Source organism: Eubalaena glacialis, chromosome 15 (genome assembly GCF_028564815.1).
Source record: "Eubalaena glacialis isolate mEubGla1 chromosome 15, mEubGla1.1.hap2.+ XY, whole genome shotgun sequence".
NCBI lineage: Eukaryota > Metazoa > Chordata > Mammalia > Artiodactyla > Balaenidae > Eubalaena > Eubalaena glacialis.
The window spans coordinates 35,540,599-35,560,702 of NC_083730.1; the positions used below are offsets into that span (position 1 = coordinate 35,540,599).

At 37.2% G+C, this 20,104-nt stretch overlaps 1 long non-coding RNA gene across 1 annotated transcript in view; it reads right to left on the reverse strand.

Moving 5' to 3' along the window:
- Positions 1-9,567: 9,567 nt before the first annotated feature.
- LOC133075996 (uncharacterized) overlaps positions 9,568-20,104 on the reverse strand; it is a 74,790-nt gene continuing 64,253 nt past the window's right edge. Inside the window, exon 3 of the long non-coding RNA XR_009697440.1 lies at positions 9,568-9,596. This is a non-coding gene — a long non-coding RNA (uncharacterized LOC133075996). The remainder of the gene's footprint in view (positions 9,597-20,104) is intronic.

Sequence of the window (20,104 nt, forward strand, 5' to 3'; positions counted from 1 at the left end):
CAACTTTACTTCATAAATCCAGTGCAAATCCTCAAGTCATTATAGATTCTGTGTGAACTCTTCATTTTCTGTCTCTATCTTTTGTACAGAACACTGAAAATTCATGGTCATTAAGATGTCACCAAGGCTCTTTTAATATCCCCAGTCTGCAGAGACAAAATCAATCACGTTCAATAGGCTCTTCTTACTGACACAGAAAACAAATATGAACACAAAGGCAATGCCCCACAGGAAAGTTTGACAAAAGTGTGTTAATCTGGTTAAAATTCTTGATTCCCCATGAACTATAATTGATTAAATTTCCCACTCCCTATACGTCCTAATTAACTTAGTTCTTACTGTAATTTCTATTTTTTTCTAACTTGGCTACCAAAGCTGAAAATACCAAATATTCCCACCTCCTTTCATTGTGGTAAGCATTTTGATCAGTAACACAAAGCCTAGCCATCATCTCAGGACCATTTCCTATTCTACTTAGCTCTGTATAAATAATATCAGCCTAATTCTTACTAATTATCTCAAATTGGCCATGTCAAGAGCAGGTGGTACTGGCATGGAGCAGCACTTTTTTTTCTCTATGTGTTTTTTCTGTACACAGTTGACCCTCCATATCCACAGGTTCTGCATCTGGGAATTTAACCAACTGTGGATTTAAAATAATTTTTAAAATGCCAGAAAGTTCCAAAAAGCAAAACTTGAACTTGCTATGCTTCAGCAATGATTTAACTTGCATTTACATTGTATTTACAACTATTTACATTGTATTAGGTATCATAAGTAAATCATCTAGAAATGATTTAAAGTATTCAGGAGGATGTGCATGGGTTATGCACATCCTCCCATATACTTTAATTATACTTTGCACATAGGATATGCAAATACTATGCCATTTTATATAAAGGTCTTGAGCACCTGTGAATTTTGCTATCTGTGGGGATTATGGAACCAATAGATACTGAGGAATGACTGTATTTTTATCTATGTAAATTACATGACCTTTTAATTAAAGAAGTGAGCAGTGATAATGTTTATGATTACTATACATTTTAGTTGTCCTACCTTATTTTTTAGGTATATCCAAATAACTAAAATCTTTTTGTGCATAGAAAGAGAATAAGAAAAATAAAGCCAGGGTGGTGTTGTAGGTAGAATGAAGTTCCAAATAAACATACACTGGAGCACATTGGGAAAACTGTAATAAAAGAGGGTGGCCAGGACCAGATATGAAGATAGCTAAATAAGATGCTACATCCAAGGATTAAAATGAGATAGTCATAGACCATGTGAATATCCAAAGCCAAAAGTTACCCCCCAAAACCCTTTATCTATACACCAAAATGGTTAAAATTAAAATGACTGTCAATACCAAATATTGTCAAGGATTGTAGCAACTAGAATTACTACATATACTGTCTACATGGATGTAAAATGGTATAACTATATTTTTATAGACCCTCAGTATCTATTGAACTAAATGTTAACTTACCTTTTGCCATAGAAATTCTACTCCTAGAAATGTACCCAAGAGAAATGAATACATTTGGCCACCAAAAGACATGTACAATAATGTTCATAATAGCTTTATTTTAAATAACCAAAAACCAGGAAGTGATCCAAATGTCAATCAATAAGAAAATGGACAAATGGTAATATTTCCATAAAATGGAATATTGTATAACAATAAAAAAAAAAAAACCTAACTGATACATTCAACAACATGAATCAATTTTATAGACAGTGTACTGAATGAAAGAAGCTGGACGCAAAAGATGTATAATGCATGATTTTATTATATAAAAAAAGTAGTAGTTACAGTGGGCATGGGGTGGGGTAAGAGGGCTACTAAATGGAAGGGAGCATGAAAGAGCCTTCTGGGGCATTAGAAATGTTCCTTATCTTCTTCTGGTTATAGATACCTAGGTGTATATATGTAAAACTTCATTGAGCTTTATTCTTAATATTAGTGTACTTTATGGACTTTACTATGCATAACACTTACTGTTATGCTACATTTCTTTTAAAAGTGTCTGAAAGTAACAGTAATTCTAAGCCAGAAACTGAGTAAAATCCACATTCATCCCCATCTTTGCTTTAGGGCTTCCTTCGAAGGTCCAAGTCCCAGGGCGAATTTATTCCAACTTTTTTAAAGACCGATATCACAATGTCTAGAAACAAATGCCTCAGCACACTCCTAATCCGCAAAATGTCCTCATTTGGCTAATGATCCAGGTTTTTCACAGAACCTGTGTGCATAGCAGACAAATGCCCACTGGTCAATGAGTAAGGCTGCAGTAATTGTCTTTCTTATGGATATTATGCACATGTATAACTTTCATCACTAATGCAAATTTTTCTTTACTCACTTCATCTCCATTTCCCTGTTTCAAAACTGTAAAATTTGCTAATTTGCCGTGGGAATTCAGGATAATTGTGAAAATGAATAATGTTCCATTGTATTTTAATCACCTCTTATATGGGTTTTTATTTCTCACCTGTGAATCGCTAGTCTATTAAAAATTAGCCTAGAAGAAAATTAAAAAGCCTTAGAAAGGGATAGTGTTGGAATAAGTTGTTTTTTAAAAAGTCTTTTAAAGTGTAGTGCAAACATACTACCTACCCTTCCTACAGTTTTAAGGTAAAACTGAACTGACAGCAATCCTATGTCATAATGCTGGGCAAGGTAGCAGACTGAATGAACAAATGAGTCTTAGAGTATGGACATAGCTTGATAACCATTTTCTCATTGGAAAAATGATTCAGCTAGAGAGATCACAATGATTTTTGGACACTATTGTTGCTTAGAATATTATACCATTTTACAGTACTACTGATTCAAAATAATACTAGGATCTTTCTAACAATAATTCTGAAAATCTAATATCAATGACAGATAAAATAATATCATCAACTATGTTTCAAAAAGAGAGAGAGAGAAGTTATGCCCATTACAAACCTTATTTTAGAACCACTCATTATTTCCTCAAAGATCTGTTACTTAAAATATTAATATCTCTTTCAAATCAAAAGCCTGTTTAAGCTAAATTCCTTTTGCCTTATTACTGAAAACACAGAACATCAGATTTCCCTCTATTTATTAATTTAAAAATTACATTTTTTTTATATTTCTGAAGCTACTCATTATAACAGCTACATGGCTATTTCAAGACAATTACAAAAAATTAATAAAAATAAACTAAACTTGGGCATTTCCAATGTAGAAATACTTAAATCAAGCCATGCATCTATGTGGGTAGTACATACTTCATCACCAAATTTATATGAAACTCTTACTATGTGGCAGACCCTGTCCCAGTTTTTAGGGATGCAGTGGTAAGGATGGAGTTTACAATGGAGAGTAGAGAAGAGACTTTAATCAAAGCATCACAGTATTAAGCACATAATTACAAACTGAGATAAAGAAACAGGGCCTGGTGAGTGACTGAAGTCACAAGAACTGACAGTTAGGATGGGATCTGAGGACTAGAGACTAGGTGGAGAGTTGGGAGTGGAAGCATTTCAGACAGAGGTTTGGGCACAGGCAAATCCTGAACTGGAAGTAACATGGGAGTTTCAGGGAACTTAAAGAAAGACAACGAGCCTAAAAGATGGACAGTAAGGAAGAGAGCAGTGTGAGAAGAGGCTGGTTTTCTGAGGCATGCTAAGGATTTTTCAAGTTTCCATTGAAAAGGGATGCCATGAAAAGGTCTTATAAACACACAGTTTACAAGATCATAGCAGCATTTTGAAAACAAAAGACCAAAAAACAAAAATAACAACACTAATGCTACAGCATGTAAGACAAATTGGAGTAGAGTAGGGTGGAGACAAGGACATCATCAGTGTGCTATCAGAATCTAGAAGAGAGACAAGAGAGCTTAGTCATCACAATGGTTATGAGTCCAGACTCTACAAACCTAATGCCCAAATACAGGTTTCAAATACATTCTCCAATAAGAAAAAAGGCCCACTGCAGAATGGTAGATTTTAGGGCTGGGGCTGGGAAAATGCAAGATGAGCTTAGAATGTCTTGAAAGTAAGGAAATGCTCAAAAGAGTGATGGGGACTTGACAAAAACACCTATTCCATTTCACTTTGCTTCAACAAACTATGAATGGCTTGAATGGGCTGTGACCAAATCTGGGACAGTTTGAGCATCAAACAAAATTTTTTTTAAGAATATAAAAGGATTGTAACTCAAATAAAATAATAATTCATGAGTATAATATTAATATTAAGGAGGGAAGGAAGGAGAGAAAGGAGGAAAGAAGGGAAGAAGGAAGTGTAGGAGAACAAAATTTGAAACCCAAAGATGTGTCTCTTTGGCATGAGGATTATTTTAGGCTGCTTATTCTTAAGAGACAGAAGACTTGGGAAATTTTTCTTTTTACCATCCCTTTAACTGCCTAAAAGCATTCAGATAGTGAGCTATTACCAAATATAACTTTGTTTTACATAAGAAAGACCTCTCCACATGGCATGGAAAACATTTGTTTACCAAATATTTGCTTCTCCCATCTCCTTGTGAATTATCTTTTGTCCCCTTTGAAGTTCTAGACTCCCACCCCCTTCTCCTAAACTCAGAATAGCATATAAGCCTCAATTGCCTGACTGTCCTTTGAGCCTTAGATTCTTATGGTGTCCCATATATACAAAATTAAATTTGTTTTTCTCCTGTTAATGTCTTGTGGTTCAGCCAGAGAACCTAGAAGGGTAAAGAAAAATTTCTTCCTCCCTGACAGAAGAAAGGAAGGGGAAGAAAAGAGAGAGAAAGTGAAAGAAGGTTCCTCTTTATAGTAGAATGACTAACAAATTTAGAAAGAATGCTGGAATTAGAAAATTAACATTTGGAATCCATCATGATAATAATTGATTCTGGCAAGACTCATAAGTGAATGCTAATGATTTTACCCAATTGAAATTTGAGGAGTACCAGAAGATTTTATAGCCTCAAAGGGTCTTCTGACAAGATACTTATTGATTATAAAGGCAAAAATAGTAACTTTATAGTGGAATCACCTAGAAGACATGATCTTGATCAGGTGATCAAAGTTAACTTCAGCAGTAATGAGACAGATCCATATCAGGTGTCTGCTGATGTAACACACTAAGAACACAAGATCATTTCTGTGTTATTTCTGTCCAAAATGCATAACCTAAATATAATTGTGAGAAAACATCAAACAAACCCAAATTGGAGGATGTTCTACAAAATAAACTGGCCTGTATTAGTTTTAAATAGTTAATGTCACGAAATAAAAAGAAAGACTGTGGAACTGATCCAAATTAAAGGAAATTGAAAAAATACGAGAATTGAATGTGAAACATGATCAGGATTTTCTTTAACTACAAAGGACGTTATTGAGACAAAAAGTAAAATCTGAGTAAGGTTTACGCATTAGATAATATTATTGTAACAATATGAATGGAATGTCCTGATTTTAATGATTGTACTATGGCTATATAAGCAAATCCCTTATTTTGAGAAAACACACTGAAATATTTAGAAAAAGTGGTATTATGTCTGCAATATATAGAGAGAACAAAAATGGTAAGGCAAATATAGGTATGCTAAAATATTAGCATTTGGGAAACCTGGGTGAAAGGCATACAGGATATTTTTTTCCTTACAAATTTTAAGTCTGAAACTAGGTAAAAATAAAGAGTTAATAGAAAAAAATAATAATAATAACAAAAGGCAAAAACCAAAAGAGCGTGGACTTGGAATGCATAAGTGTGGGCTTGAATCCTGGCTCTCCAGCCCTAGCTGTGTGATCTTGCTCAATTTGCTTAACCTGTCCAAGCTTCACTTTCATAATCTATAAAATGTGGATAGAATTTCCCTCCTAGAGTTTTTATGAGAATTAAATGTTATTACATGTAAAATGCTCAATAAATTTATTATTAGGATTGAGAATACAGAGAAAAGTGGATAGACGCAAAACATACCAAGGTGATCATGGGAGGTTCTGTGTACTGGATTGGGCACTACTGTTGCTCCTAGGCCACCCAAATCTGTCACTAGAGCATAACTGAGGCAAGCCTCTCTCAGTCCTCTTTTCCCTAAGCCTTCCCACTGTTTCTTCAAAACTCTGAAAGAGCTTCAAAACTCTACTGAGATCTGCTATGCGATGAGAGGGAAGCAACCTAACTACTAAACTAGAAAACTAAAACAAACACACCTTAACAAAGAGATGATATTTTAAATAGTACCAAATTTGTGCTAGAATTTTTAGTATTTATGGATAATGATAAACCCAGAGTTGGTCACAATACTTCAGATGTGTCTCTTTATCAGGGGAGCTGTGCCTTCCCCAGATATGAGCCCTCTATTTCTGTTTATGGGACCTAGGTTGCTGTGGGTAAAGGTTCAATTTGGATGTCACTGAATTCTCTCCAACAGAATCATTTATAATTTAAGCCAGTTCTCTTTTTGTCAAAGTAAATGTTTTGTCCTTAGTTCAAAAAATGTTCAAAGCTATCCATCCATCAGAACTGTGGAGAAGATAATTTTCCTGAACTTCTGAAATCATATTATATGAAGGTCCCTATTTCTCCTTCATGCAAATTTTGTTAAATAATTTCCCATTGTATAGGACAGTCCCTTCTTATAGTTCTCCCTTGGCCCTTGCGGTATGCAGTTTTATTCATCATGTCATGTTTCAAGGAAGAAATCAGCAATCTATCAGCTTTCAAGGCCTGAGTGATGGGGACAGGAATAAAAAAATACCTCAAATTTGGGCTGGATAGGAGCAAAGTTGACAACAGATCCTGAGAGGTCATTTGTTTTACTTATTTATCACCTGTCTGGGCAAGAAGGAAAAGGGAGCCAAATTGGATATAAGACTCAGTAAAGCATCCACAATTTGCCTTTTTTTAGGGAATAATATTTGTGGAGAATACAAAAGAGTCTCACTAGGAACAAAGTCTGCTACCAGTAGGATGACCATGTAAGTTGTCATTTAAAATGAGACTTCTTGGAGAGTAAAAGGGGATCAATTAATAACTATTCCAGCTCAAAAGACATCAATCAGGACTGCCCCCAAACAAATCAAGGCATATGGTCACTACAGTGATGAAGATATTGAGTAGAGGTTTGTTCTAATTTTGCCAGATGACTGACAGATCAGGTTCTAAGATCTTTATTTCAGAATATTAGAAGAAGAAAAACAAATTTTTGGAGGTCAAATATCTTACTTTTTCCATTTTACAAATAAAACTGAAAGAAGAAAAACTTTATTAATAATTGAAGAATTGTAAAATGGCAAAAATCAAAATCCTTTTTTGTACTGTTAGTTCAGCTAAGAGCCTGGGATCCAGGTTTCCAAATCACTGCAGCTGATAAGGGAAGCCAATCTATACTCATAATGTTATGGCATTGTCTGTTTCCTTATCAAGTTCATCTGAAAAAACAGACTAAAATATCATATTTCTAGCTTACTACTCACCCTCATTCTTCAGACCATGATCCCTGAGTAGAAGTTGCACTTATCAAAAAGAAGACCCACACATGAAGCAAACAGGCCATTAAACACATGAGTACTCATGAAAAACAAAAAAAAAGTCCACTCACTTTTCCCAAACTTACACAGAAAAAGCACATCTGAGCTCATAATCCAGATGCATTCACCTAACTGTGGCCCCTGCTTTATACAAGCCAGATATAAAAATCAAGACTTACATACACATGTCTACATGCTTGCCTGTGTATGAAGCAAGACATTGGACTCCAACATGATTGAAGTAAGTATACCAGGACCTATAAAGAAACTACATGCATATAAGTGAGGGGTTCTCTGGGAAGGTGCCTATGTAGAAATATAAAGAAGGGCAGTGGAGGAGGGGTTGAATATGTCCCCTCAAGAACACCAGATTGGAGGATTCCAGAGAAGCATCGTGCTCAGCTTTCTGCCTCTGACCAGGATCCTTCTTTCTCCGTGGAAATTCAGAAAGTTTCTTCATCCATGATTACCTGTGAGTAATTTCCCTCAAACATGCAGCTGCCAAACTCTCCTGTGCTCATACCACTTCTCTAATCAGCTTCTGTGTCTGCGATTCCAGGTCTATGTCTCCATTCTGCTGGAAGAGAATGGGGGTATAAGCTCAAATGATAGGAGGCTAAGAGGGAGTCTGGGGCAAGGATGATGCTCTCTCCCGTTATGTCCTAGGTGCAACTTCATCTCCTACCTCCTGCCCCTGGTCTGTCCTGGCATTAGACTCTCCCTTACCTTTGTGTTCCAGGTTTTATCTGACTTCCTTAGAGACAGGCATCTCTTCCCATCCTTCTAGATTGTGGGGAGAAGGAAGGAGTAGGAAGCAGGGGGTAAGAGACAAAGAGGGAATAAGGACAGATGAAAGTAATAAAGAGGAAATAACTCAGGCAATAGAGGTAAATGTAGCAATTTTCAAAAAGGAAAAGTCCAAATTATACATTCTCAAGATGGACATCAACCCCTAGTAAATTTCTAGAACAGATGATTTATAGATGGCTTTGTGCTACAAAGAAGGGGAATCTTCCCAACTTTACTATAGTGCTACCAACGTCCTCAATCTACCATCTCAAGCTGCAGCCCCGTGAAGGTTGTTAGGAACTGTGGTATGGAGGGAATTTGGGTATGGTAGAGAGTAAGCATCATTCTCTAATCAGAGCTAGTTAGGGATTCCAAGCCAGCCCACTCCATTGTAGGCAAGGACAAAATGCACTATAACCTCCTCCGCACCACACAGGAAACAATGAGCTCTGTTAATCAGTATTTTTTATGGTATATTATACAAATCCACTGGCCCTTTCCTGAAGAGCTTGGGTCACTTATGTTTCAAATGCTGTTTTTCAATTTTAGAAAGAAAGTATTGTGTATATACTATATATTACATAATATACCAAGTTTGATTTGGGGCAGTAACTCATAATCAAACATATTAATTTTTTCTACAGTGAAACATATACATACTTACACTAAGTGGTATAAAAACTATGAATAGTCACATTCAAGTTCAGGTCTGGTTTGGCTATCAAACCATTTTGTCACAAATTTAAGAAAACTTTGGGGTTTGGGAGACTTTTGGATTTTGGCATCATGGATAAGAGATTGTGGACCACATATTTATTCTTTTTTTAAAAAATTTATTTATTTATTATTCATTTATTTATTTTTGGCTGCATCGGGTCTTCGTTGCTGTGTGTGGGCTTGCTCTAGTTGCGGCAACCGGGGGCTACTCTTCGTAGCAGTGTGCAGGCTTCTCACTGTGGTGGCTTCTCTTGTTGTGGAGCACGGGCTCTAGGCGTGCAGGTTTCAGTAGTTGTAGCACACGGGCTCAGTAGCTGTGGCTCGTGGGCTCTAGAGCACAGGCTTCAGTAGTTGTGGCACATGGGCTTAGTTGCTCCACGGCATGTGGGATCTTCTGGGACCAGGGCTTGAACCCATGTCTCCTGCATTGGCAGGCGGATTCTTAACCACTGCGCCACCAGGGAAACCCCACATATTTATTCTTAACATTCTTTGGAACAGAGGGATAATTTAATACTGTATTACAGTTTCTTTCAAGGGAGATTACTCACCTTCAAGTATCCTTTTCTTCAATGCTTCTATCTCTATTATCTGTTGATGATAAAAATAAAAAATAAAACACTGCAATACAATGATTTATCCTGGTTTATTCTAAGACAGAGGAGCAGACAGTGAACAGTATACACTGGGGCTAGTTGGGTAAAGTCCTGCCTCTGCCCCTTGTTAGCTCCACAACTTTAAGCAAGTTATTAAACCTATGTATTCTTCAGTTTCATCTTCTGGAAAATGGGAATAAATACTGGTACCCATATCATGGGATTGTCTGCAAATTAAATGAGTTCACATGTGTCACACAAGAACAGTGCCTGGTGCATGGTGAGCACCACAAAAGTGTTAGATACTATCATTATTCAGCTGACAGTGGTTCTCAGCATGACATCAAAATAGTGGCCATTAAAGTTCAGTCTTCACATTGTACTGAATCCCCTGGAATGATTTGGGGAAACTAAGAAGGGCCTGCTGCTCCTAAGGCATCTTCCCCGCTGACTAAAGACTAAGGTCTTTCCTTACAATAACCCTTGTTAAAATGCATAATCCTTGGAAGAAGTCAAATTTCAATGGAAATTAAAGAGCTAAAACTAAAATTTTGTAAGAGAAAAGAAAGACAAGAAAGAGTCTTTGGGCCCTTAGGAGCATGTCACCATCAAGAAAGGAGAATGAGAAAGTCAACTTTAAATTTTTCTCTCTGGACAGTTCTGCTGAAGGCTAAGGGCTGAGCACATAAGCACATGAGCATCTCTGAACCTCAGTTTGCTCAGGAATAAAACTTCCAAGTGATGGCACTGAAACTAAGGATGTTAACTCACTTACTTATTCAAGGCACCTTGTTTTAAATTACTGATTATCTTATATGCACCCATTGCTTTCAGATTTATCTTGTTTTATCTTATCCGATGTCACAAAGTTAGTAAGTGCCAGAGCTGGAATTCCAACCCAAGTCTTCTAATTCTAGGTCCCATCTGCTGTTCACTACAACACAAATCTTCCCACCACAAAGCTGCCTGCGAATCTGGCAGGGAATCCCTCTACTTGAGACTGTATGAAACATGAACATAGAAATGGCAGGAAACAGTAGGTAAGTAGGGGCTTCACAGTCAGAAAGACCTGGGGTTGTAATTTCATTGACAAAGTACTTACCATGGTACTTATTTGCTCACAATATTGGAATAAATAATAACTATTATGAAGACTAGTTAACATATTAAAAATGCTGTCAGCATATATAACCTATAGGAGATACCAAAAATATAGACTCCCATCCTCCATTTTCCCTTGATTATCAAAAATTGAGTCTTATTTCTGCTCTGTCTTACCTATGTTCCTTTCTTAGCACCACTCAGAGTCTGTGTGTCAGGAATGGTTGCCAAGGAGAAAGAAGTAATGACAAAAACAACATCAAAAGAGAGGGAGGCTGCCATCCAGCAGAGAGAGCTGAGGCCTTTCACAGATAAACAACATGAGAAAACATCCCCTGTCATTTGAGGAGGGCAGTGCCAAGGCTCATGAGGAAGCAGCTGGGAGCCTTCTGATATTCTGCACCACTAATGAGGACACTGGAGTTTCAGGGCTCTTTATTTGTACAACAACAGTGACAAGAAACATTCTCTCATTCCCTTTGGCTCTGACCTTGTCAGGGATTTCTATCCCTGCACAACACCCTCTATAGACTCCAGAAAAATGTTGTGACATGGGAAGGAGGTTTGGAGCTCAGAGGATCCTTTGCACATCATGGCTAAACCCTAATCTGTCAAGGAGACGTCTCGGGCCCTGACCACCCAGACAAGAGGATGTCCTTTCTCCTGATGGTCTGCAGAGCTGGATTAGCTACTGCTCAGTAATCTGAAGGCACAACAGGGAAAATATCAGGGAAGACTCTGTCCAAGTACTTGGCAGGTTTCTGGTTCATTTTCTTTATTAAAACCAGTGACTGTGATTCAATCTAGCACTGATGTGTCATTTATCAGCCTGCCCTTTTCCCTCATGCCATGCCACTGATACACCCCCACCCATACACCCATGTAGCCTTTTTTGAACTGTAAACAGAATGGCCTGGACAGTAGAATAACACTGTCCATATCACTGAGCTATATCCGATTCACCTTTCCCAATTAACTCTCCAAATAATTCATTACAAATGAGGGAGTTTACAGACAGGGGGATGTTTAAATTAAGGTAACACGGATTGGTCATTAATTTGACAATTTTGCTGACAAACTCTTACAAATGATTATTAACTGGCAAGTCAGAGACTTAGCAGACAGGGGTCTGCCTCTAAAGGTCGGCAATTTATGAATACAAGATGCTACTTTTATACAGGCAGACTAATAATAAGGATGTAATGAATAATTATCAAATGCAAACAGAACAGTGCTGAGAATAAAAAATATAAATCCCTAAAGGGTTAACTCTGGTTAATACACTTTTAAGTACAACTCAACAGACAGAAAATGGTAAAAATCATAATAAAATTAGTTCTTTCCCATGAATAAGTGTTGTATGAAACTAAATTGTATTCTTTAAATACTTATCCAATTTCATTGACAATGATTTAAAGGCATATGCTTTACCAGCATGATAAATAAAACCTACTAAACTTACCTTACCCCTACCTGACCTCTACTGAGTTGTAATTAGGATACCCACATAAGTGATGGAGATGGGCATGGCCCAAATGCTATGTGGGTATATACTCTTTCTCCACCTCCCTCATGGGTGTGCTTCTCCCAAAAGTTCTCTTCCTCTTCCACTTTGTGTATTTTTTCATATAAGGTTGAACTAAAGATCTCACAGATTATTCTTAAGGTATCTGAAAGTAGATAAGTAACACTTAAGGCCAAGGTGAGGAAGTACAGGCCTTGGGGGAAGAAAGAGGACTTGAGTGAAGAATATCTAAGAACTCCAGGACCCTCCTTGGTATGGCCAAAATATGGCTCTTGGAGAAGACCCAAATACAAACACAAATTGTGCCTGGGAAGATAAGGGCAGAGTACACCAGTGACCTAGACATGGAATAACAGAACCTGGCCCCAGGAGACAAAAGTGATGGGTTTAAGGAAAGAAGGTGGGTCTGGATAATACACAGGGCCAGTGGTCATCTGTTTCAACCACTGTTCAGAGTAAGTGTTCATACTGCCCACTGCAGACCCTGGTCTTCTCATCTCTCCAGAAGACTCTTCTTATGCCACATTGATTCAAGACTCTAACTTTGCTTCCATGTTTGCTGTGATGACTGGCTGCTCCTTTCAAGCCTAGAAAATAAATCCTGACTGTGGCTGTGACAAGTTCTGACATTTGGCCATCTGTCAAGGTTACATTCTCCCAGAAGGTGACACAGAGCCAAGGGTTCAAGTAGGAGTGATTTATTAAGTAAATGTCCCCAGGAGAAAGCAATAAATGAGTGGGAGAATCAGGGTAAGAAAGAGAAAGAAATCAAGCAAGTCTCAGCCTCAGCCTGATCCCATGGGCACCTCACTCAAAAACATCATTCCATGAACATATATTCACTTTAAACATCAAGTTGTTCATGCAAAATGGGTAAATTTTATGATACATAAATTGTACCTCACTAAGGGAGAAATAGAGAGACACAGAGAGAAGAACACCTGGAGATAGAAAGTCCTGGCTACTCTTTGGAAAATGTTACCGTGAATGGGAAAAAGGAACAAGAAATGGATGTTATCTTAAGGGGTAAGTACAGTTTAAGTGAGAGCAATTTTTAAATGGAAAAAATAAGTCATTTTGTCTGTTAGTTTAAATGACACAGTACAAAAGGAAAAATTCTGATGCCAGAAGGAAAGGGGAGAATCGCCAAGTAATTATTACAAAACGTCAACTATTCACTGAGCCCCTACAATATGTCAGATGCTAGACTACATAGTGCATACTGTTTCATGCATTTCCTAATTGCTCCTTCCCCAGGAAATAGATTATTGTACATCTCAAATTACTTGACAAGAAAAGTAAGGTACAGAGAGGTTAAATACATTACCAAAGAACACACAGCCGGTGGGTACAAGAGCTAGACTTCAAACTTATCTTTGACTCCAAAGATGCTCTTTCCCTAAGACTCCAGCCCACCCAACTTTCTTACTGAATTTAGTATTACACAGACTTAGCCTACTGTACTGCCTAGGGCAGAACACAACCCAACCTTATAAAATCAATAACTTTAGAAGATGGCAGAGTAGAAGGACGTGTGATCACTACCTCTTGCGAGAGTACCGGAATCACAACTAACTGCTAAACAATCATCGATAGGAAGACACTGGAACTCACCTAAAAAGATATTCCACACACAAAGACAAATGAGAAGTTGCAATGAGATGGAAAGAGGGGCACAATCACAATAAAATCAAATCTCATAAACTTTAGGTGGGTGACTCACAAACTGGAGAACAATTATATCACAGAAGTTCACCCACTGCAGTGAAGGTACTGAGCCCCATGTAAGGCTTCCCAACCTGGGGGTCTGGCAATGGGAGGAGGAATTTCCAGAGAATCAGACTTTGAAGGCTAGCAGGATGTGAATGCAGGACTTCGACAGGACTGGGGGAAACAGAGAATGCACTCTTGGATGGAAAACACAAAGTAGTTTGTGCATCAGAACCCAGGGGAAGGAGCAGTGATCCCATAGGAGATTGAACCAGACCTACGTGCTAGTGTTGGAGGGTCTTCTGCAGAGGCAGGGGGTGGCTGTGGCTCACCATGGGGACAAGGATACTGGAAGCAAAAGTTCTGGGAAGTACTCCTTGGCATGAGCCTCCCGGAGTCCACCATTAGTTCCACAAAAGAGCCTCTAGTCTCCAGTGCTGGGTCAGCTCAGGCCAAACAACCAACAGGGAGGGAACCAAGCCCCACCCATCAGCAAAAAAGTGGATTAAATTTTTATTGAGCTCTGGCCACCAGAGCAACACCCAGCTGTACCCACCACCAGCCCCTCCCATCAGGAAGCTTGCACAAGCCTCTTAGATAGCCTCATCCACCAGAGAGAAGACAGTAGAAGCAAGAAGAACTACAATCCTGAAGCCTGTGGAACAAAAACGACATTCACAGAAAGACAGACAAAATGAAAAAGCAGAGGAATATATACCAGATGAAGAAACCAGATAAAACCCGAGGAAAACAATTAAATGAAGTGGAGATAGGCAACCTTCCAGAAAAAGAATTCAGAATAATGATAGTGGATATGATCAAGGACCTCAGAAAAAGAATGGAGGCAAAGATCGAGAAGATGCAAGAAATGTTTAACAAAGACCTAGACGAATTAAAGAACAAACAAACAGAGATGAACATACAATAACTGAAATGAAAAATACACTAGAAGGAATCAAGAGCAGAATAACTGAGGCAGAAGAACGGATAACTGACCTGGAAGACAGAATGGTGGAGTTCACTGCCATGGAGCAGAATAAAGAAAAAAGAATGAAAAGAAATGAAGACAGCCTAAGAGATCTCTGAGACAACATTAAACGCAACAACATTCACATTATAGGGGTCCCAGAAGTACAAGAGAGAGAGAAAGGACCTGAGAAAATATTTGAAGAGATTATAGATGAAAATTTCCCTAACATGGGAAAGGAAATAGCCACCCAAGTCCAGGAAGCACAGAGAGTCCCAGGCAGGATAAACCCAAGGAGAAACACACTGAGACACACAGTAAGCAAATTGACAAAAATTAAAGACAAAGAAAAATTAGTAAAACCAACAAGGGAAAAATGACAACATACAAGGGAACACTCATAAGGTTAACAGCTGATTTCTCAGCAGAAAATCTACAAGCCAGAAGGGAGTGGCATGATATACTTAAAGTGATGAAAGGGAAGAACCAACAACCATGGTTACTCTACCAGCAAGGATCTCATTCAGATTCGACGGAGAAATCAAGAGCTTTACAGACAAGCAAAAGCTAAGAGAATTCAGCACCACCAAACCAACTCTACAACAAATGTAAAGGAACTCCTCTAAGTGGGAAACATAAGAGAAGAAAGGACCTACAAAAAGAAACCTAAAACAATTAAGAAAATGGTAATAGGAACATACATATCGATAATCACCTTAAATGCGAATGGATTAAATGCTCCAACCAAAAAACACAGGTTTGCTGAATGGATACAAAAACAAGACCCATATACATGCTGTCTATAAGAGACCCACTTCAGACCTAGGGACACATACAGACTGAAAGTGAGGGGATGGAAAATGATATTCCATGCAAATGGAAATCAAAAGAAAGCAGGAATAGCTTTCTTTCCTGAATAGGAATACTCATATCAGATAAAATAGACTTTAAAATAAAGAATGTTACAAGAGAAAAAGGAAGACACTACATAATGATCAAGTGATCAATCCAAGGAGAAGATATATATCCAATCCAAGATATAACAATATATAAATATATATATTATAAATATTATATAAAAATATAAATATATAAATATGTTTATATATATAAACATAGATGCACCACAATACATAAGGCAAATGCTAACAGCTATAAAAGAGGAAATCAACAGTAACACAATAATAATGAGGGACTTTAACACCTCACTTACACCAATGGACAGATCATCCAGACAGAAGATTAATAAGGAAACATAAGCTTTAAATGACACAATAGACCAGAGAGGTTTAATTGGTATTTATAGGACATTCCATCCAAAAACAGCAGATTACACTTTCCTCTCAAGTGCACATGGAACATCTTCCTGGATAGATCACATCCTGGGTAAATCAAGCCTCAGTAAATTTTAGAAAATTGAAGTCATATCAAGCATCTTTTTTGAGAACAGAACTATGAGATTAGAAATCAATTACAGGGAGAAAAATGTAAAAAGCACAAACACATGGAGGCTAAACAATACATTAGTAAATAACCAAGAGATCACTGAAGACATCAAAGAGGAAATCAAAAAATACCTAGAGAAAAATGACAATGAAAACACGAGGGCCCAAAACCTATGGGATGCAGCAAAAGAGGGAAGTTTAGAGCAATACAATCCTACCTCAAAAAACAAGAAAAATCTCAAATAAACAATCTACCTTTACACCTAAAGGAATTAGAGAAAGAAGAACAAAAAAAACCCAAAGTTAGCAGAAGGGAAGAATTCATAAAGATCAGAGCAGAAATAAATGAAACAGAAATGGAGAAATCAATAACAAAGATCAATAAAACTAAAAGCTGGTTCTTTAAGAAGATAAATAAAATTGATAAACCCTTAGCCAGACTCATCAAGAAAAAGAGGGAGAGGACTCAAATCAATAAATCTAGAAATGAAAAAGAAGAAGATACAATGGACACCACAGAAATACAAAGGATCATAAGAGACTATTACAAGCAACTCTATGCCAATAAAATGGACAACTTGGAAGAAATGGACAAATTCGTAGAAAGAAAAAACCTTCCAAGACTGAACCAGGAAGAAACAGAAAATATGAGCAGACCACTCACAAGTAATGAAATTGAAATTGTGATTAAAAATCTTCCAACAAACAAAAGTCCAGAACCAGATGGCTTCACAGGTGAATTCTATCGAATACTTAGAGAAGAGCTAACACTCATTCTTCTCAAACTCTTCCAAAAATTTGCTGAAGAAGGAACACTCCCCAGCTCATTTTATGAGGCCACCATAAGCCTGATACCAAAACCAGACAAAGATACTGCAAAAAAAGAAAATTACAGACCAGTATCAGTGATGAATGTAGATGCAAAAATCCACAACAAAATACTAGCAAACAGAATCCAACATATTAAAAGGTTCATACACCATGATCAAGTAGGATTTATCCCAGGGATGCAAGGATTCTTCAATATACACAAAAAAGTCAATGTGATACACCATATTAATAAATTGAAAGATAAAAACCATATGATAATCTCAATAGATGCAGGAAAAGCTTTTGACAAAATTCAACACCCATTTATGATAAAAACTCTCCAGAAAGTAGGCATAGAGGGAACCTACCTCAACATAATAAAGGCCGTATATGACAAACCCACAGCAAACATCATTCTCAATGGTGAAAAACTGAAACCATTTCCTCTAAGATCAGGAACAAGACAAGGATGTCCACTCTTGCCACTCTGTTTCAACATAGTTTTGGAAGTCTGAGCCACAGCAATCAGAGAAGAAAAAGAAATAAATGTAATCCAAATTGGAGAAGAAGAAGTAAAACTGTCACTGTTTGCAGAGGACATGATACTATACATAGAGAAGCCTAAATATGCCACCAGAAAACTACTAGAGTTAATCAATCTATTTGGTAAAGTTGTAGAATATAAAATGAATGCACAGAAATCTCTTGCATTCCTATACACTAATGATGAAAAATCTGAAAGAGAAATTAAGGAAACAATCCCATTCACCACTGCAACAAAAAAGAATAAAATGCCTAGGAATAAACCCACCTAAGGAGGTAAAAGACCTGTACTCAGAAAACTATAAGACACTGATGAAGGAAATCAAAGATGACACAAACAGATGGAGAGATACCATGTTCTTGGATTGGAAGAATCAATATTATGAAAATGGCTATACTATCCAAAACAATCTACTGGTTCAGTTAAATTCCTATCAAATTACCAATGGCATTCTTCACAGAACTAGGAAAAAAAAATCTTAAAATTTGTATGGAGACACAAAAGACCCTGTATAGCCAAAGCAATCTTGAGGGAAAAAAACCGAGCTGGAGGAATCAGACTCCTTGGCTTCAGACTATACAACAAAGCTACACTAATCAAGACAATATGGTACTGGCACAAAAACAGAAATAAAGATCAATGGAACAGGATAGAAAGCCCAGAGGTAAACCCCATACCTACGGTCAACTAATCTATGACAAAAGAGGCAAGGAAATACAATGGAGAAAAGACAGACTCTTCAATAAGTGGTGCTGGGAAAACTGGACAGCTACATGTAAAAGAATGAATTTAGAACACTCCCTAACACCATACACAAAAATAAACTCAAAATGGATTAAAGACCTAAATGTAAGACCAGATACTATAAAACTCTTAGAGATAAACATAGGAGAACACCCTTTGACATAAATCACAGCAAGATCTTTTTTGGCCCAGCTCCTAGAGTAATGGAAATAAAAACAAAAATAAACAAATGGTACCTAATGGAACTTAAAAGTTCTGCACAGCAAAGAAAATCATAAACAAGACGAAAAGAAAACCCTCAGAATGGGAGAAAATATTTGCAAACAAATTAGCAGACCAAGGATTAATCTCTAAAATATAGCACAGGGAGATCAGCTCAGTGCTTTGTGACCACCTAGAGGGGTGGGATAGGGAGGGTGAGAGGGAGATGCAAGAGGGAGGAGATATGTGGGTATATGTATATGTATAGCTGATTCACTTTGTTATAAAGCAGAAACTAACACACTATTGTAAATCAATTATACTCCAATAAAGATGTTAAAAAAATAAATTAATTAAATAAAATATATAAACAACTCATGCAGCTCAATATTAAAAAAAAAAAAACAACCCAATCAAAAAATAGGCTGAAGACCTAAATAGATATTTCTCCAAAGAAGACATACAGATGGCCAAGAGGCACATGAAAAGCTGCTCAACATCACTAATTTTTAGAGAAAAGCAAATCAAAACTACAATAGGGTATCACCTCACACAGGTGAGAATGGGCATCATCAGAAAATCTACAAATAATAAATGCTGGAGAGGGTGTGGAGAAAAGGGAACCCTCTTGCAGTGTTAGTGGGAATGTAAATTGATACAGCCACTGTGGAGAACAGTATGGAGGTTCCTTAAAAAACTAAAAATAGAATTACCATATGACCCAGCAATCCTACTACTGGGCATATACCCAGAGAAAACCATACTTCAAAAAGACACATGCACTCCAATGTTCATTGCAGCACTATTTACAATAGCCAGGTCATGGAAACAACCTAAATGCCCATCAACACATGAATGGATAAAGAAGTTGCAGTACATATATACAATGGGCTATTACTCCACCATAAAAGGTACAAAACTGGATCATTTGTAGACACATGGATGGACTTAGAGACTGTCATACCGAGTGAAGTAAGGCAGAAAGAGAAAAACAAATATCGTATATTAATGCATATATGTGGAATTTAGAAAAATGGTACAGATGAACAGGTTTTCAAGGCAGAAATAGAGACAAGATATGTAGAGAACAAACGTATGGACACCAAGGTGGGAAAGCAGGGGCAGAGGGTGGTGGTGGGATGAATTGGAAGATTGGGATTGACATATATACACTAATATGTATAAAATAGATAAGTAATAAGAACCTGCTGTGTAAAAACATAAATAATAAATAGCAAAAAAAAAAATCTCACATAAAAAAATAAATAAAATCAAAAACTTTAACTTTCTTTAAGAAGTTAAGCCAGCAAGTGATCCTCAAATCCCACCCAAGCCAATTACTAACGTACATCTAATGTAGATATGAAATATTTAAGCTGAAAAACTCTGAGATGAAGCATCCAAAAAGAGGGCTGAATTTTGTTTTTCAGAAAGTATAATGGTATCTTTGGACCCT